This window comes from Lissotriton helveticus, chromosome 3_2 (assembly GCF_964261635.1).
Source record: "Lissotriton helveticus chromosome 3_2, aLisHel1.1, whole genome shotgun sequence".
Lineage (NCBI taxonomy): Eukaryota > Metazoa > Chordata > Amphibia > Caudata > Salamandridae > Lissotriton > Lissotriton helveticus.
This window is the reverse complement of record NC_136062.1, coordinates 214,481,923-214,501,421: the sequence shown is the minus strand read 5'-3', so window position 1 is coordinate 214,501,421 and position 19,499 is coordinate 214,481,923. Positions and strand designations below refer to the sequence as shown.

The 19,499-nt window shown below is 49.7% G+C and overlaps 1 protein-coding gene and 1 long non-coding RNA gene across 3 annotated transcripts in view; one reads left to right on the top strand and one right to left on the bottom strand.

Moving 5' to 3' along the window:
* The window catches only part of CYP11A1 (cytochrome P450 family 11 subfamily A member 1), a 290,559-nt gene that overhangs the window by 125,904 nt on the left and 145,156 nt on the right, over window positions 1–19,499 (top strand). The gene's annotated exons all lie outside the window — the stretch shown is intronic.
* LOC144826583 (uncharacterized) lies at window positions 5,726–7,557 on the bottom strand. The gene is made up of 5 exons (XR_013609862.1): window positions 7,390–7,557; window positions 7,078–7,144; window positions 6,534–6,626; window positions 6,185–6,259; window positions 5,726–5,839 (listed from the first exon to the last, which is right to left on the bottom strand). It is a non-coding gene; the product is annotated as an uncharacterized LOC144826583 (long non-coding RNA).

The window sequence follows — 19,499 nt, the reverse complement described above, 5'->3', positions numbered from 1 at the left end:
ATCCTGGGACTCTCCCGGCTTAGAGACCTAAACATGACTTGGTTTCTATCATTTCGACCAATGTGGCAAAGGTGTGTTTTACCTGTACTAAGGTGTCTGCTATGCGGAGAAGAATGCGTGTTAGACACCTGTCTGACGCTACAATCGGATGCGCCAGTGGATGCAGATACACTGTTGGTTCCTACCAAGGTTCACGCACTGTGCTGCCCTCAAAGGCTGCCAATTCTGATGACGGCATTCCTGGAATCTTCACCACTGCGATTGAAGAGTAGTGAAGTTCAAGATGAAAGCAGCATCGAACAGGTACGACCTTCTGTCAGCAATGCAAATCAGAATGTCAATGGAGACAATCATGCGCATGAATGCATGGTTACCCCTATTTCCGACTTAGTGGAACTTTCCCATGAAGCTGTTGACAGTTTTTTCGAAAGCCTGAATGATATGATGTTCTCTCCGGAACAGAAATAGAGACTTTTGAGTAAACTCGCACACGGCGTTCCCTGAATTCGGCCTTCAACTTTAAAAATAAAGTCACATGAACAATTACAATCCAGTTCACGGACAGCAACTTTTTTCAGCAAGCCCCTAAAATATTTTTCTATATATTTTTTCCCGGGACACTGATCTTCTGCTTAAAGTAAGAAACTATTCCTAGAGAACTAAGATTTCTATTTTTTTAGATTCTTTATAGACTTTATATAGACTTTAGCTGCCCACTGGTATGTTCACAATATATTTTATGTGATGAAATGGTTTCGACTTTTTTTCTGTATAGCCATATTAAGAGCCATTTCATGTGTATTTCTCATATACCAACAAACAATAATGCATAACAATGCGTGTTTACTTTTGCATTTAATTCATAGCTTAAGTGCATACAATATATATGACTGCAATTATCCAGTATATTTGAAAATTTCAAAATGCATTTATGTATTTTGGGGTGGTAAGGTATACACTATACTCTATAGTATGTTGTACTATGTTATACTATGCATAGATTAGTAGATATGACCATAGTTAGCGTGGAGTGGGTGTCGTGTATTTCTATAGGTTCTGAATCGATCCCCCTATTCCTGACCCTATTCTGGTTAAACTTACTAGCTAGTTAACTAACAGTCAGCCCATGAGGCAAGAAATCCCCCATGATGCAGATACCGTTATCTGACGCAGTCACACTACAGCACAGGAACGTGTTATCTGATTAGGTCATAACGCTTGAGATCTAATTAGACAAGCGATATTCCTCCAGCCCCTGATAAGGCATACGACGTTCTCATAACAAATCAAACCTATGACAACCTGGATAATCCGTGCGGCCATTGTTTTGATTTCACAGAGAACTTTAGTAAAGAATGTGCTAACGAGCAAGTCGTATGACATCTTTATTGACGTACCTATGTCCATCCTTACGTCAATCCCGGCACCTTTAAGGTATAAATATTGCCGACCTTGCCCTATGCAAACACACGCGTGGTGACAAGACGGAGCAGCCATACTTGCCGAAGCAGAGAGCCGAAGCAGACCCCGCAGGCAGCAGCCCCGCCTTCCTGACGCGCTGAGAGACGCGCTGCTATCTCAAACCGAGAGACCCAGCACCGGCGCTTCCGGGTAGCCCTCGCAGGCAGCCTGGAATATCGAGAGCAGAGAAAGAGATACCATTCCTCATTCATCCTAAATTCCAGGTACAGAACTGAATAACCCCTCCTAGAGAATTCTTTAGTTATTCACTTGGCAAAAACAAACTTAACTTAAACTGTAACTTTCTATTCCCGCCCACGCATTAGACTTAGGTCAGGTACACGGGGTAGGCGTAGTTAGAAACACCAGTTGAGTACGTTTAGTCAAATGTATATGTGTATGTAAATATATTTTAATCATTTTAAACATCATATGGCTCAGAAACCATATCAATGTTTTTACAGTATTATTTTATACTATTGCTTCTAATGTATGCACTTTACTTAACTATAAGTATCGCAATAATATCGATCCATTTCTCTTGTACGAGAAAAGAGACTGATCAATAAATAACACCTTTTATTGAACACGCCCGTCTCTTCCTTTTCTCTACATTCTGATGAGACTAAGAATGCACGTACTGACTGAGTAAAATAATTGCCTTGTGCTCACACGACTCTCGAGATTGACTCTTGATTAGGGGAGAGCAAAGTTGTCATGTTCTATGGTTGTCAGAAACTAAATCCCTTCTTGTCTAATCAGGGAAGTTAATCCTTCCTTGAACATTCGAGAAAGTTTCTAGCGAACTCTGAGCTTAGCTGGCAAACCCAAAAATTAAGTCTAGTATCGACAGTAGTAGACCTAGTTAACGTCTGGCCTAGGCCTTTACTGCTGTAGGTACTATTCCAATGCGCAGAGCCTATTGGGAAAATAGGAACTACACTACAACCATTGAGGTGCGGGGTCCCACAAGGCTCCTCTTTAAGCCCTGCGCTTTTCAACATCTATATGAGGCCACTGGCTGAGGTCGTCCGTCCTTTTGGGGTTAAGATTATTTCTTACGCGGATGACACACAGCTGGTGGTCTCACTGGCGCAGGAGGCCGACACGCCAATGTTAGGCGGGCTTAGAAAGTGTTTAGAGGAGGTAAAGAGCTGGATGTCCTCATCATCCCTAAAACTAAATGGGGACAAAACGGAGCTGATGCTCCTGGGCCCCTCTGACCCCAGTTTCTTCAACTCTTTGTGGGCCCCCTGTCTAGGCACCCTTCCACCACCCAAGGATAACATCAAGAGCCTCGGTGTGTGGCTGGATAGATCCCTTTCATTTAACATCCCGGCTATAAAACTCTCGGCTACCTGCTTTGGCCTTCTCAGGATGTTAAAGAAAATTCTTCCCCTCCTACCCATGGAGGCTAAGCAGGTAGCCATGCAGGGTTTGATACAGTCTCGCCTAGACTTTAACAACGTCCTTTACCTTGGTGCTCCAGAATACACCTTGCGTAGACTTCAGACAGTGCAGAACTGTGCGGCTCGCACGCTGCTTCAGCTTCCACGCAGACAATCAGCTAAAGCGGGTCTGATCAGCCTACATTAGGCTGCCAGTGCGTCAGAGAATCCTCTTCAAGGCCATGTGCATTGCCCACCAGGCCTTTTGGGACACAGGTCCTATGATCACCCGTGACCTTGTCGTCCACTATCAACCCAGCAGAAGTCTCCGCTCGAGCCAGGCCTTCATGGCTACCGCCCCAAGAATAAAAAAGACTAGGTCTGGCGGCAGGACGTTCACCTACAATGCCTCCAAGACCTGGAATACACTCCCCCTACATCTTAGAGCCAACCCCAACCTTTCTTCATTCCGCAAACAGCTAAAGACATTCCTATTCAACCTCCCTCATTAATTCTCTGCTAGCAATTCTGCCAGGCCACCTCTGTTGGCTCCTAGCGCCTGGACGTCCCCGGGCAGCAATTCGCGCTTTATAAATTTACCTTTCATTTCATTTCATTTCATTTCACGTCAAGGCCTGGACAGGAGATGTGCACGCGTATTAAGTATGAGCGCAAAATCCGTTCCGCTCGCGGATTTTGCGAATTTTCGGTAATTTCTCGATCCGCCATTTCCCGCGAATTTACCGAGAATTCGCAAATCCGCGAGCGGCGGATCCGGGGGCAAAAGTTGAAGCCTTGAGCTGCCTGGCCTGTTGTAACTATTTTACGATGGCGCTGGCAAGCTGCCAGCGCCATCCTAAAATAGTTACTAAGTTAGCTTCAACAGGAAGCTCTAATAGATAAAATAAAGCAGGTGCTCGATTTTATCTTTTAGAGCTTCCTGTTGAAGCTAATTTAGTAACTATTTTAGGATGGCGCTGGCAGCTTGCCGGCGCCATCGTAAAATAGTTACAACAGGCCAGGCAGCTCAAATTCAGTGACTCATTCATCAGCCCAAAAACAATCGTGCGCGTCATCGAGGCTGGGCAGGTGTGCCTTCTTCCCAAATCTACCATCGAAAATCAGCTGTGATGCTGGATAGAGGCCTTTGCATCCTTGACTTTTAGGAGCGCAATCCCTTTGCTGTTCCTGTGACCAGGAGCTTCTGTCTCTTCATCTACTGCTCTGATCGGTCTCAGACCTTTTAAACACACAAGAGGCATGTGCACGATCCGCAAATCCGCAAATCCACGGATCGTGGATCCGCAAAATCCGCCCATGCTTAACGCGTATGGTGCGAGCAGGAGTTGTAATAATGCTGTAAGCCATACGCGTGCACATCGACTGTCTGTGCCGAAGCTTAACAGACAGGAGATGTGCACGTGTATGTCTCACGGCTTTATCACAAATCCTGCTTGCACCATACACGTGCACATCTTCTGTCCAGGCGCGGCACGCTTAAGTCAGCTGAATGGATTATCAGGAAGTGGCCATGTACAGCATGCTTCTTTACAGTGAAGGTATCAACCTAGGCAGTAATAAGAAACTTGCCCACGTAATAGTGGTAGGACAAGGACAACCCACTTCCAGTTAAAGGCAATTTTTATTAAACATAAAACAAGGACAACATTATTACAATAATGGAATTAAAAAGCATGTGGGGCATGCAAGTGTAATAAATCAATTGACAAATAAGAAGTGAAAAATTATAAAGCAAATTACTCAAAAATACATTACATTAAATGGCATTGATTCATAAAAAACACATATAAACTCTCTTTAAAAACCATATATGGTTTATAAAAAACACATATAAACTCTCTTTAAAAACCATATATGGTTTTTAAAGAGAGTTTATATGTGTTTTTTATGAATCAATGCCATTTAATGTAATGTATTTTTGAGTAATTTGCTTTATAATTTTTCACTTCTTATTTGTCAATTGATTTATTACACTTGCATGCCCCACATGCTTTTTAATTCCATTATTGTAATAATGTTGTCCTTGTTTTATGTTTAATAAAAATTGCCTTTAACTGGAAGTGGGTTGTCCTTGTCCTACCACTATTACGTGTGCAAGTTTCTTATTACTGCCTAGGTTGATACCTTCACTGTGTTGTTCCCTGACCTAGGGGTTTTGTTGCTATCCATCCATTCAGGGGACCCTTGTTTCTTACAAGTTCAGCGTGCTTCTTTAACCACCTGCAGGCTCTCGCAAAACCCCACTCACCGGCTCTTGTGGGGACTCTGCGTTGCTCCACAGCTGGTCTCCTCGTTGGCAGGGGGGACTTGCCTGTTCAACCGGCCACTCTTTGTGGCGCAGCAACATGCGGGGCTCCGTCTTGCTCACAGGAGCCCCGCCTGAAATCCTGCTCCGGCCGCACCATGCGGCATTCTCGAAGGCGGGGTGGGCTCCCGCCGGACTTCCCTCAACAGCTTGCCAGTACAGGGTGGACTCCCGCCTCGCTTCTCCTACACGCGGGCTGCAACACGCGGGGCTCCCTCAGCTCACGGGAGCCCCGGACACTTCCGGCCGCGAGCTCAATGCCCCGTCCATGTCCCAGGCAAGGTTGCCTGACTTCCGGGTCGCTCTGAGAGCGGCCCGGAGAAGGCTTCCAGAACAGCTCGGGCTGCGGCAGCGAAACGCGGAGTGGGCTCCCGTCTCATCAATAAAACACCAGGCGGACAATAAGGGGGAATTAAAGAGAGAAGGTCAAAGAGAGCACAATCCTGGAGCACATATACAAAAGAAGACTAATCAGTCTTGTAGTGTCCACAACACTTGAGCTGTATGTTTTCTATAGTTTCAATCTTTGGACAAGACAAAGGAGCAGAAAGGGGGTTCAAATTTTCATTTTCTTTATTTGTAGATCCATAAAATCAGAGTTGATAAGAAACAGCCGACACGTGTTTCGTCAGTACTAACAGTTAGTACTATGACTTTTTCAAGGCTGTGAAACAAAGCAAGAAATATATACATTGCATTACATAAGTGAATAAATAGCAATATGAAAAAACAACATCTGCGGGCCTAAAACTAAACAATAAAGAATATTCTTCTTAGTTTGTAAAGTAAGAGAGAGGGTTTGTGAACCACAACACCAAAAATAATTTCGTGATGAAGAAAAAGAGAAAACGTAGGAAAGATGCAGAGAAGAAAAAATATATAAGGAAACAGAACACTCCACCAAAGTGTGCCACAAGAAATGTAATAAGTGCTGTAAATATCCAGTACCAAGTGAATAAATAGTGCAAAAGAAATAATAAATAAAGATCTTATGTACAGGTACACTGACCTATAAGCAAGAAATTAGCTCGGCGCATGTAACCCGGTTTCATAGAATTCCACAAAAGCAGTAGAACTCAGGAATCTGATAATGAAAAGTTAAAGGTGCATACATATGAAATGAATTCATAAAATTGCAAGAGTCATGAATGATTCACGGTTTACAACAAAGTGACACACAAAACATAATAAATATCACATGGGTCTAAAGCTTAAAGCTTGTTGCATGTATGCCACTGTGCACCACTAAACCGAGCAAGCTCTTAAGTCTCATAAGGTTCATGAAATGGTCCCTTATACCATAAAGGATGTAATTTACAAATGTATACCAGTAGCACATAAAGGCAGATCGAGCTCACCATGAATAGTGATCGAACAGTCCATGTAGTCCTATAGAATGACTCCAATTATTGTAGTATGGAAATAAACAGCTTAAAATATCGTCCCAAGTTCTGAAGAGAAATAAATATATGATGTAAAGTTTAAAGATCAGTTGATTTAATCCCAATGTTCAGTCCATGAGAAATAAATACATGCCCTAGTGCAAAATTGGGCTGGATTATGTAAATGGTAAGATAACCATGTCGAATCAGTGATAAAGCGCAGAGACGCAAAACAGGCCAGTATTAATACTGAGTTAAGAAACTAATGACAATCAATATAAACCCTCATGTAAATAATAGTATGACACCCACTAATAAGAATGCAAAGAGTGACATAAAACAGAGGGCTAAATATTATTAATAATAATCCTCAATCAATTGTCCCGAATAACCTCATTGTTAGCTGGTAATAGCCTTCGGTCCATAGTTATAAATAGACCAACTGTTGACTGGTTTAGAAATACAGGGGTAATAAATCACAAAAAAGAATTGGGGGCACAAGTCAGGATTAAAAACTCACCAAAGGACGGAAAAAGATCCTTGTAAAGCGTAGGAGATGTGTCCAAAACAATATTTGTCTAAGCTACCTAAAATAAATTTTAAGGCATAAAACATAAGACCAATGAGCCCATATTGGCATTAATACAGCAACAGCAGAGATAGTCAAATGGCAATAGCGTACCCAGCAAAAAGGTATAGACACAGTGTTACCTCGTCGAACACTTTTAACATTCATAATTTCAAATAAACGAGCAACTAAAGCGCCGCACACGCATATTTAGTGGTCACATCAGACATGTCGCAAATGAATAAACAATGAAAAGTGTCATACCATGTGTGGGATTTATGGGTAGTAGTCCACACACTATCAGATAGAAGATCCTGGAACAGGGTAGCATGGGCCAGTAAAGCACAGTGAACACGTAATTGTAGGCTACTAAAATGTAAAAAGGAAAGGTCACAAACTGAATTGCACAATGCTCATAAACAAAGACTGCTAAGCTCGTGACCATAAAGCTTACCTGCAGCCTCGCCTCGAAGAAGTGAAGAGGCTGAAAGAGAATATTGCAGAAAAAGCCAAAGTATAATAATTCAAAGATAACGTAAAGGCGATCAATTACTGGCACAGCGCAAACTGGTAAACCAGTGGGGAAAAGACTTACCGCTACTATCACGGGTGGCTCCACATGATAACGAAGCCGGCAAAACAGACTACTAACGCGGAAAGCCGCGTTATAAGTACAAGAACTCAGACACGCCGCATATCACTGGCCGACGCGGAGCAGCCATAGTAATAGAAACAGGACTGGACCATTGTGTATAAATACAGAAACAGAGCTAACACGAAACCAGTAAATGCAGCCGCCATCTATGAATAAACAAAAATAATGAAATTAAATACAAAGAAATGATGTAAAGAGAAAGTAGTGTTAAGAAGTAACTAATCACTGTTGGATATAAGACTATTTCCACAAAAAGCCATTGTTCAGAAAATGAAATCACTGTCAGGATTGCACTCCGCAGGATCCGCATGCAGTAATAACGCTCCACCTCCGGACCTCCCGAACACCCCGACTGTGTATCACAGGGTGTTCAGGTGATACGGTGAGGGAAAAATCCCAAGAGGGGAAAAAACCCAAAAGAAAAGATAGAAGGAAGGGACAGTGGGGGAAAAGAAGCTGTAAGAAAAACACACACATGGTTAATATTAATCTTAACCTACACTCATTACCTTCTCGCTAAAACTAGGACTATGAATCACCTGTGAAGGCCTGGTGCCTGAACCTTATTTCAGCTGTATCTTCTGTTTTCCCTTCTGTCCTAAACAACACAATAATCGCTGTTAACATAGGTAAGGAAACGCTACACTTCCTAAAACAAACGCTCTCTCCACATACATACCCTGAAAGTATAAGGCAAACCCCTAAGGAATCACTCGAGAAAGCACTTTGAGTTCCAAAGCATAAATCCAAGAATAAAATGTGCAAAGAGTATTTTTTATCGTATATGCAGATTCCTTCTCTGCAATGAGGTGCTGAAGTGCCCAAACATCGCACAACACATATCAAAAGGAAACCAAACACAGCATGGTGTAGTTCCAGCACTACTACCATCCGCTTTAGTATTTGTAATCCAAAAAGATTATGAAGCAGAGTACCACGTCATGTGTTCATGACGGCAATGCGGAGGCCCCCCCTGCATTCCGCCCCTGGACTATAAGAGGCAAGCAACCAATAGAACAAGTAATAAACACACTCTAACAGAGTGTTCAGAAGCGTTATTTTCCAATCCTCGCAGCCGCGAGGTGGTTCAGGCTCGAGCAGCCCTAGCTCAAAGTCGGTTTCAAATAGAAACAAAACAGCGCGCCTGGAAGCGCAATATCCACAACCAAAATGATACCTTCCCAGGTAAAGACGAACTCCTTAATCTCGGCCCGGATACTCGGACATCGGAAGCGGAGCTCCCGCCAGCACAGCAAAATCACAAGCCCCGATCTCCCGGTTCCGCCCCTCAATATCCTGCGGTACCGCTAAGTATCATGGGACTCGTAGTTTGGGCCCCGTGAATCATGGGGATTGTAGTCCAGGTAGGCGCACACCGATCTAAACCCTGACAGTAGGCCCTCCTCCCAAGCGCCTCCTTGGACCTGGTTTGGCAGGAAACCTCGAATGGAAGGAACGGACCGCCCTAGGAGCATGTACGCCATGCCACGGTTCCCAAGAGTCGTCCTCGGTCGAATATCCCTTCCACGAGACCAGATACCAAAGCACCCCCCTACGTAGTTTGGAATCACGAATAGACCTCACCTCGTACTCCGGATTCCCATCACAGTCTACAGGGGGCAGCGCCTTTCTACGAGACGTAAGGGCACGTTTCAACAGGTGCACATGGGACACCGGATGAATTCTCAACGTGTTGGGCAACTTCAACTTGTACGCCACAGGATTCACTTGTCGCACTATGGGATAGGGTCCAATGAAACGAGGGTGGAAGACGCTCCTCAACTTGAAACGAATGTACCTTGTTGAGAGCCACACCCTGTCTCCAACCTTAAACTGAGGCCCAGGATGACGGTGTTTATCCTCCCATCTTTTGTACACCTCTTTCGCCTTTATCAGATGCTTTTGCACCCCCTTATGCACCTTCCTTAAAGCCAGAACACGTTCCCTCACCGTGGGCTGATTGTTCAAATCAGTAGGGATATCAATCGGCAAAGTGTTAGCATCGTAGCCATAGTTAGCCTTGAAAGGCGACATACCTGTTGAACTGTGCCAGGAAGTGTTATATGCCAACTCAGCCATCCATAACAAATCTACCCAGGATTCATGGGCTTCCTCTGAGTAACAGCGCAAGTACTTCTTTAGGGTCTGGTTTAGACGTACAGTTTGTCCATCTGTTTGGGGATGGAAGCTGGTAGAGAGCGCTGACTCAATGCCCAATGCCTTGCACCACATCCGCCAAAAACGAGCGATGAACTGAGGTCCTCTATCGGACACGATTACTCTGGGAATGCCATGCAACCTTATAACCTGAGAAGCCAGCAATTGAGCGGTTTGACCTGCTGTGGGGAGATTTACACATGGTATGAAATGTCCAATTTTCGTTAAGTTGTCCACAACCACCATAACAGCTGTATTCCCCTGATCTGAAGGTAAGCCTGTTATGAAATCTAGACTTATGTTCTGCCAAGGGTGAACAGGTGTGGGCATAGGCATCAAGAGACCTTTCTTTTTCGTGGTATCCCCTTTCGCTCTGGCACAAGTCTCACACCTCCCTACCCATTGAGTGGTATCCGAGACCAAGGACTCCCACCAAAAATGTCTTCTAAGCAGTCTCACAGTCTTGGTAACCCCCGGATGTCCTGCCGACGGAACATCATGACACCACCGAAAGGCTTTCATCCGTATTTCCTCGGTAGGCAAAAACAAGCACTCCCCCTGAAAGGGCAACCCTGTCTCACCTTCCTACCTGGTTTAGTAGCAGCCCAACGTTCCCAAGACCCCAAAGACCTGGAGCTCTTGATGTCTTCCAAAAACCTCTCAGCGCGAACCACACACACTACCTTAGTAGAAGGGATAATGGATTGCTGTTCTTCCTCATGCTGCTCTGTAGGTATCTCTTGTCTGGATAACGCATCTGCTTTGCTGTTCTCTACACCAGGTCGAAAGGTCACCACAAAGTTGTATTCAGAAAAGAAAAGCATCCAACGCATTTGCCTTTGCGTTAGATGTCTCGCTGAGGTCATATACTGGAAATTCCGGTGATCGGTATATACGGTCACCGCATGACAAGCCCCCCAGAAATAAGGCCTCCATTCTTGAAACGCCCTCTTTATGGCCAAGAGCTCTTTCTCTGCTATAGTGTAATTGACCTCCGCAGGGCTCAATTTCTTTGACAAATAAGCAACAGGATGGAGCTGACCATTGTATGAATCTCTCTGAGAAAGAATCGCCCCTATGGCTTCATCCGAAGCATCTGCTTCAACTATGAAGGGACTTTCCATTACAGGGTGTGCCAACACTGGTGCTGTGGTAAAGGCTTCTTTCAGCTCCTGAAAAGCTTTATCAGCCTCACTCGACCATACAAAAGGCGTTCCCTTTCTTAACAACTTAGTGATGGGAACCGCTGTCTGAGAGAAGTGCAGAATGAACCGGCGATAGTAATTTGCGAATCCCAAAAAACTCTGCACTTCCCTCACATTCCTCGGGGCTGGCCAATCCTGGACTGCCTGTACCTTTCTTCCAGACATTCGTAGTCCATTTGGACTGAGATTCACACCCAAAAACTCCACCTCCTGTACCCCGAACTCACATTTGCTCAGCTTTACATACAAGCTTTGCTCTCTCAGTTTATCCAGAACCTTACACACTTGAGCAGTATGACATGAGACATCTTGGGAGTATATCAAGATGTCGTCAATGTACATTACCACAAACCGATCCACATACTCCTTCAACACATCATTTATGAAGAATTGAAATGCTGCTGGAGCATTACAAAGCCCGAAGGGCATCACCAAATATTCGTAAAGACCAAATCTCGTTTTGAACGCCGTTTTCCGCTCGTCCCCCTCTCTTACGCGGACCAGGTGATAAGCCCCACGTAAATCCAAACGAGTGTAAATCTTAGCCTCTCTCACCTGGTCGAGCAAGACTGAAATGAGGGCTAGAGTGTAACGATTGCGTATGGTATTTTTGTTTAGTACGCGATAATCTACGCACGCTCTCAGGTCCCCATTAGCCTTTGCAATGAAAAACAGAGGGGATGTCGCTGGAGAGCGGGAAGGCCTGATGAACCCCAAACTCAAGTAGTGGTCTATGTATTCTTTCAAGTGGGTGGTTTCAGGCACAGACAAGGCGTATACTCTGCATGTTGGTATCGTAGCCCCATCCACCAAATCAATGCGGCAGTCGTACTCCCTATGGGGAGGTAAGGTTTCTGCTTTAGACTCACTGAATACATCGCTATAAGACCTATACTCAATGGGTAGCTGAACATCCTTTTCTGCAGCAGTAGCTGACAAAAAAGGGGGTGGTTAACACCGCAACATGAGCCGGAACACAAGGCACTAAGTGATCCTGGCAAAACTCGGGTACAAAACGGAATGTTTTCGTCTTCCAGTCTACCACCGGATTGTGTCTATGCAACCAAGGCATGCCTAAATGACCTCGTATTGAGGAGCAGCGATAATATTCAGTGTCAAGTTCTCCGAATGCACATGTCCCTGCAACACCAAAGACAACCCCACTTCACTGGTTCTTTCAGTTATTTGACCCGAAGTTAAAGGTTGCCCATCAACCGCTAAAACATCTACGGGGTTCTCCCTTGGAACACGAGGCAAAGCTAAACGTGTTACTACGCCATCATCTATAAAATTGCCTGCGGCTCCAGAATCCAACATCACCATAACCTGATGTTGTTCATGTTCGCTTTCAATTGTCATGACAACCACAAGATGTGATTCATTTTCCTCTTGTCCTATAGAAGACAGCGAGGTGAGTTTCCATTCCTGTCCCCCTTCAGCCCGTGGTTTGTTGTCATCCTTCTGTTCTATATCGGACACAGTCGAAGATACAGCCACCTTCTAAAACCTGTTGACACCACCTGAAGTCTTGGGTTTGGAGGGGCATTCCCTGACATAATGCCCCTTCTTCCCACAGTACATGCATAAGCCCTGTACTCTCCTTACTTCCCTCTCTTCTCTTGATAGAGGGGCCCTGAGTGCTCCGATCTCCATAGGCTCGGAAGGGGACTCTGATCCCCCCGGTATCTTACGAGGGATTCTTTCATAACCATATGTTCCTCTTTCCCATCGTCTTCTACTACTCCCTCTCTCTGTCAAACGCCCATTCAGTCTTAACACCAAGTTCACCATATCCACATATGTAGTAGGCTGTGGATCTACCTGTGCCACCACATCTTTTAATTCCTCTTTCAACCCCTGGTAAAAAAGGGACAACCTTTTCTCCTCTGGCCATTCCGCTTCGGGCACCAGCCAGTTAAATGCTGTCAAGTAAGTAACAAGATCTCCCTTACCCTGTCTCAATTCTAGGAGTTCTCTGTCAGCGCTAAACGACATGGCCCTTCGGTCAAAGACCCTCTCGAATTCGGATCTGAAAGCAGACCAGTCCGACAGGATAGCGTCATCACGTTTCACTAAGGGCACCGCCCAATTAGCTGCATCCCCCACTAAATACGAGATAGTGAATGCCACCCTGGAATGATTCATAGGAAAAGAAGATGGCTTACATGAAAAGTGCATAATAACTTGAGTTAGGAACACCTGTACCTTGCGTGGGTCACCTGAGAACCTTTCAGGATTAGCCAAAGGGATGGGTGGAGGCACTGTAACCTGTACAGAGGAGGCTGGGGCTGAAGCATTGAAAGGGTTACCACCCAAACGGTCCACCTTCTCCCGTAAAGCAGCTGTCTCGGCCTTAGAGGCGGCCAACTCCTGCTGCACCAATACCAAAGCATGCAACACATCCTCCATGGACGCCATTACCCCTACACACGGACCGGGCAGAGTGAAATTCTTGGGCTTGTGATTCTGTCAGGATTGCACTCCGCAGGATCCGCATGCGGTAATGACGCTCCACCTCCGGACCTCCCGAACACCCCGACTGTGTATCACAGGGTGTTCAGGTGATACGGTGAGGGAAAAACCCCAAGAGGGGAAAAAACCCAAAAGAAAAGATAGAAGGAAGGGACAGCGGGGGAAAAGAAGCTGTAAGAAAAACACACAAATGGTTAATAATAATCTTAACCCTACACTCATTACCTTCTCGCTAAAACAAGGACTATGAATCATCTGTGAAGGGCTGGTGCCTGGACCTTATTTCAGCTGTATCTTCTGTTTTCCCTTCTGTCCTAAACAACACTGTTAGACGGGGACCTGGAGGGTCGGCCGAGCACAAGGGGAGAGGCCTCCGGTGAGGGCCGTCTCCAGCGAGCGTACAGACAAGTAACTTCCCCCCCACAGATGGACACCACACGAAGATCAGCTTAACACCTTTTATAGGCAATTCTTTGAGTAAGGTGGTACGATACAAGGAGATCAGGACACGATGATCCTCTCAATTCTAGTCTCTATTAGGGGAAGGGGGTAGCGGGACAGTCTTGGTACCTACAGGTACTCAGGTGAAACGGTGGTAGCTCACAATCCTCGAGCTCGGCGTTCGGACGGGTCAGACCGCGGCAGCGCCAGCAGGTCCCGAAGAGGTCGTAGGTGGCAACGGGCCGCGGCAGCGCCAGCAGGTCCCGAAGAGGTCGTAGGTGGCAACGGGCCGCGGCAGCGCCAGCAGGTCCCAACGAGGATGACGGTTACAACGGGCCGCGGCAGCGCCAGCAGGTCCCACAAGGATGAACGGTGCAGAAGGCCGCGGCAGCGCCAGCAGGCAGGACAATAGGTCACAAGGCAGGGCTGCGGCAGCGCCAGCAGTCCGTCAAGGATGAGTTCTTCTCGGTGTCTCTCGACTCCAGGATACAACTGCCTTCCTGCTCTGGGGCTGCCTCAGTTATAGGTCTGGCGCCCTTTGATGTCCGGACCCTCGCACTGGGAGGTCGGGAGGTCCGGGATGAGGGAGTCCAGACACCCAGCAGGGGGGTGGAGCCAGCACCCGGGGAGGCTGGGGGCGATCGGCACCTGGCGGGGGAGAGCCATCGATACTTCTTTCTCCCATTAACCTGCCAAGTGGTCCGTTCACCTCCTGGATGGATGGTGGTGCCGGGATGTCGGGGCCCGGCCAGGCCCAGGGTTGGGGTCGAGCCGAGGCCACACGGCCGCGTGGTGCAGTGTCCAAGATGGCGGCTGGGCCGGGCAATGGGGTTGACGGGGGCCTGGGCCCGTGGCACAGAGATATCCGGGAGCAGGCGTCCCGGAGGGGGACGGGTTGCGGGTTGTTTCTGCGGGTAGCACCCGGAGAGCCGATGTCTGGGCCCTGTCATGCGGGGAGGGAGCGAGCCCTTCGTGGGGCCTGTCCAACATGCGTCCCCCCCAGCTGAAGGCGGGGAGAGTCACCCATCCTCTTGGGGACTCTCCTCGTCGAGGCGGAAAAAGCGGGACAGGCCGTCCGCCTTGGCGTGGTCTTGGCCAGGGCGATGCTCCACAGTGAAGTCCATCCCCTGCAGGGAGATGGACCATCGCAATAGTTTGGGGTTCTCTCCCCGCATTTGCATTAGCCATTGCAGGGGCCGATGATCTGTTTGTACCCGGAAGTGGGTTCCGAAGAGGTAAGGCCGGAGCTTCTTGAGGGCCCATACTACTGCGAAGGCCTCTCGCTCAATGGTGCTCCAGCGCTGTTCTCGGGGCAGGAGGCGTCTGCTGAGGAAGGCCACTGGTTGGTCGACTCCCTCGGGGTTCAGTTGGGAGAGGACGGCCCCGATGCCATGGTCTGAGGCATCCGTCTGGACGATGAACTCACGGCTGTAGTCGGGGGCCTGGACCACAGGAGCGGTGCACATGGCGGCTTTCAGCCTCTCGAAGGCCGCTTGACAGTCGGGAGTCCAGTTGACGGTTTTTGGGTTGGTCTTGGATGTGAGTTCCGTGAGGGGCCGAACAATGCTGCCATAGTCCTTCACGAACCGCCGATAGTATCCGGTGAGCCCCAAGAAGGCTCGGACCTCGGTTTGAGTTACGGGGGGCCACCAGGACTGGATGGCAGCGATCTTGAGCTGGAGGGGGGCCACCAGACCGCTCCCCACTTGGTGTCCGAGGTAGGTCACGGACCCCTGGTCTATTTGGCACTTGCTGGCCTTGATTGTGAGGCCGGCCTGTTGGAGGGCCTGCAGGACCCCTCGGAGGTGGCGGAGGTGGTCTGACCAGTGGCGGCTATACACCGCGATGTCGTCCAGGTAGGCGGCGCTGAACTCCTCGAGGCCCGCCAATACCTGGTTCACAAGTCGTTGAAACGTGGCTGGAGCGTTTTTCATGCCGAAGGGCATCACTCTGAAATGGTAGTGTCCATCCGGGGTGGAGAAAGCGGATCGTTCTTGTGCCCTGGGGGTGAGGCCGATCTGCCAGTAGCCCGCCGTCAGGTCGAAGATGCTTAGGTAGCGGGTCGCCCCCATGCGGTCAACTAACTCGTCGGCTCGGGGGATGGGGTGAGCGTCGGTTCGGGTGACAGCGTTCAGACCCCGATAGTCGACGCAGAACCGGAGCTCGGGTGTGGTGCCCGGGGCCGCCGCTTTGGGGACCAGTACAACCGGGCTGGCCCAGGGGCTGTCCGAGGGTTCGATGACTCCGAGGGCGAGCATCTTGGAGACTTCTTCTTGGATGCAGGTGCGTACCCGATCTGGTACTCGGTACGGCCGGTGTCGGATAGGAGGACTGTCGCCGGTGTCCACGTCGTGCAGGCACCAGGGGGTGACCCCGGGTGTGAGGGAGAATAGGCGTGCAAATTGCAGCAGGAGGGCCCGACAGTCTTGGCGCTGCTCCGGGGTCAGGGCCTCGGAGAGTTGGACCCCGTCCACTGAACCATCTTTTTCCCCGGTCCCCAGCAGGTCAGGGAGGGGCTCGGAGTCCTCTTCAGCTCCACTGTCTGTGGCCATCAGCAGGCTGAGCTCCGAGCGCACGAAGTGGGGTTTGAGTCTGTTGGCGTGGAGGACCCGGAGGGGGTTCCGGGGGGATTCCATGTCGATGAGGTAGGTGACGGGGCTCTTACGCTCGATCACCTTGAAGGGCCCCGTCCACTTGTCCTGTAAGGCACAGGGTTCGATGGGGGACATCACCCACACCTGCTGGCCAGGCTCGAATTCGATGGAGGAGGCATGTTGATCGTACCACTTCTTCATGTCCTCCTGACTGGCCTCAAGATTGGCTTTGGCGAGCTCTCTGAATCGCCGGGTCTGATTACGGAGGGTCAGGAGGTACTTGTAGACGTCTGGAGGGGTCTTCAGGGGGGCCATTTCCCACTCCTCCTTAACTAGGCTGAGAGGCCCGCGAACAGGGTGTCCGTACAGGAGTTCGAAGGGGCTGAAGCCGAGGGACTTCTGGGGGACTTCTCGGTAGGCGAAGAGGAGGCACGGTAGTAGCACGTCCCACTGGCGGCGTAGGGGTTCTTCCAGCCCCATGATCATCCCCTTGAGAGTGCGGTTGAATCGCTCGACCAGTCCGTTTCCTTGCGGGTGATAGGGGGTTGTGAATCGGTAGGTGACTCCGCACTGTTGCCATAGGGATTTCATATATTTTGAAATAAAGTTCGTGCCCCTGTCACTGACGACCTCCCTGGGGAAGCCCACTCGAGAGAAGATCCCCATTAAGGCTCGCCCTACCACTGGTGCTGTTACAGTTCGAAGGGGAACCGCCTCAGGATAGCGGGTGGCGTGGTCCACCAGGACCAGGATGAAGCGATGCCCTTGTGCTGTTCGGGGGTCCAGGGGCCCCACAATGTCTATTCCCACCCTTTCGAACGGGGTGGTCACCACGGGGAATGGTTGCAGGGGGGCCTTGAGTTTGCGGCCGCTCTTCCCGCTGGCCTGGCAGGTCGGGCAGGACCGGCAGTGGTTGGAGACGTCATTTCTCATCCTAGGCCAGTAAAAGTGAGTCACCAGGCGGTTGTATGTTTTGTCTTGCCCCAAGTGTCCAGCCAGGGGGACATCATGGGCCAGGTTCAAAAGGAAGTCTCTGAAGCGGAGGGGCACCACCAGCACTCGACTGGTCCCCAGCTCCGCTACTCTTTGTTCGCTGTACAGCAGGTCATTGTCCCAATAGATCCAGTGGGCCCCTGCGGTGTCTCCTGCGCTCTGGGCGAGCGCTTGCTGTCGCAGTCCCTCGAGGGAGGGACAGGTCTTTTGCTCTTGCCGGAATTGTTCTTGGGTGGGCCCCCCTTCCTGACGCCACTGAGCCAGGTCTGGAAGGTCTTGGGGCTGAGCGGGCTCTTCTTGGGTCTGTTCCGGGGTGTCGGTAGGGATGGAGTCTCCCTCCGGAGCGATCGGGGGAGGAGGTGCTGGCCATGCGGGTTCTTCAGATCTAGGGATGGTGTCGGCGACCATGGACCGGGTTGTTACGCACGCCCAGCCCGGGAGGCCTAACATCCCCAGGTGCTCTCTTCTTTCAACGGCTGCCCACGGGGAACTCTCGAGATCGTTCCCCAGGAGGCAGTCCACGGGGGCATTGTCACGGACAGTCACTTTTAGCATCCCGGACACTCCTCCCCATTCGAAGGGGACGCAGGCCATCCGACACAGGCTCTCCGAATTGTCGGCCGATCGGACGGGGCAAAGAACATTTGGCAGGATTTGTTCTGGGGTCACCAGGTGACAACGGACGGCCGTCACACTGGCCCCTGTGTCACGCAGGGCTTCGGCCTTACGCACATTTATGTTCACCCACTGGCTGTACTTCCTGGTGTTGGCTGGTAGGGGAGCCCGCGGGATCAGGTCTCTCCCCCCTAGGCAGGCCAGGGTCATGGCGGCAGGTTCCCACTCGGGCTGCTCCTGCTCGTAATCTTCAGGCTCCTCGGAGACTTGCTCTTCTCCTAGGGCGGCGGCAGCCACCTGGCGGGGCCCGGGGGTCTGGTTCTTTGGGCAGGTCGGGTCACTGGCATAGTGGCCGACTCGCTGGCATCGATGACACGTAATGTTGGCTCAGAACCCCGGGCGCATCGGGGGGTTGCCCCGGCCGGCCGGGGGCGGGGTGTAGTTCGCGGGAGCGGCCGGGACGGCGTCTCTGCCCCGGCCCGGGCCTCCTCCTCCTCCTCGGGGACGATGATGACCTTGGTTGGGTCTGTTCTGCTCATTGGGCCCACTTCGGGCCACTCGGGTGCTCTCCCATCGGTCAGCCTCGGCGGCGAGCTGCCGTGGGTCAGTCAATTTACTGTCGAGGAGGTGCTGCCTGAGCTCGACGAAGCAGTTGTTGGAGAGGTGCTCCCACACAATGAGGTTGAAGAGCTGTTCGTAGGTGGTTACGTTGCTACCCTTGATCCATCCCTCGAAAGCTCGGCTGAAATAGTTCACATATTCTATCCAGGTTGTACCCGGGATGCGGGTGCAGTTGCGGAACCTCTGGCGGTACATCTCGGACGTCAGCCCATATCGACTGAGGAGGGCGGCCTTCATGTGGTCATAGGACGTCATTTGATGGTCCGGAAGCTGCAGCAGGGCATCACGGCCTTCATTGACGAATCTCCCCCATAGACCGGCCCCCCAGTCACTTCGAGCGATCCGGTGGGCAGTCATGGCGATCTCGTAGGCCTTGAACCACTGCTGTATGTCGTCGTTCCGGACATATTCCCGGACCACATCTTTGGGGATGTGGACCTTCTGTTCGGTAGTACCTGGGGGGCGCGGTTGCTCGGGCACCCCTAGGTCTTTGTTCTGTTTGCGCATCTCTATCTCCGCTAGCTTGCACTCGTGTTCGTATGTTAGTCTTTTTTCTTCGAGTTCTCTCTGTCTCTGCTTCTCCTCTCGCTCTTCTTGGAGCCGTAAGTGTTCTAAGTTCAT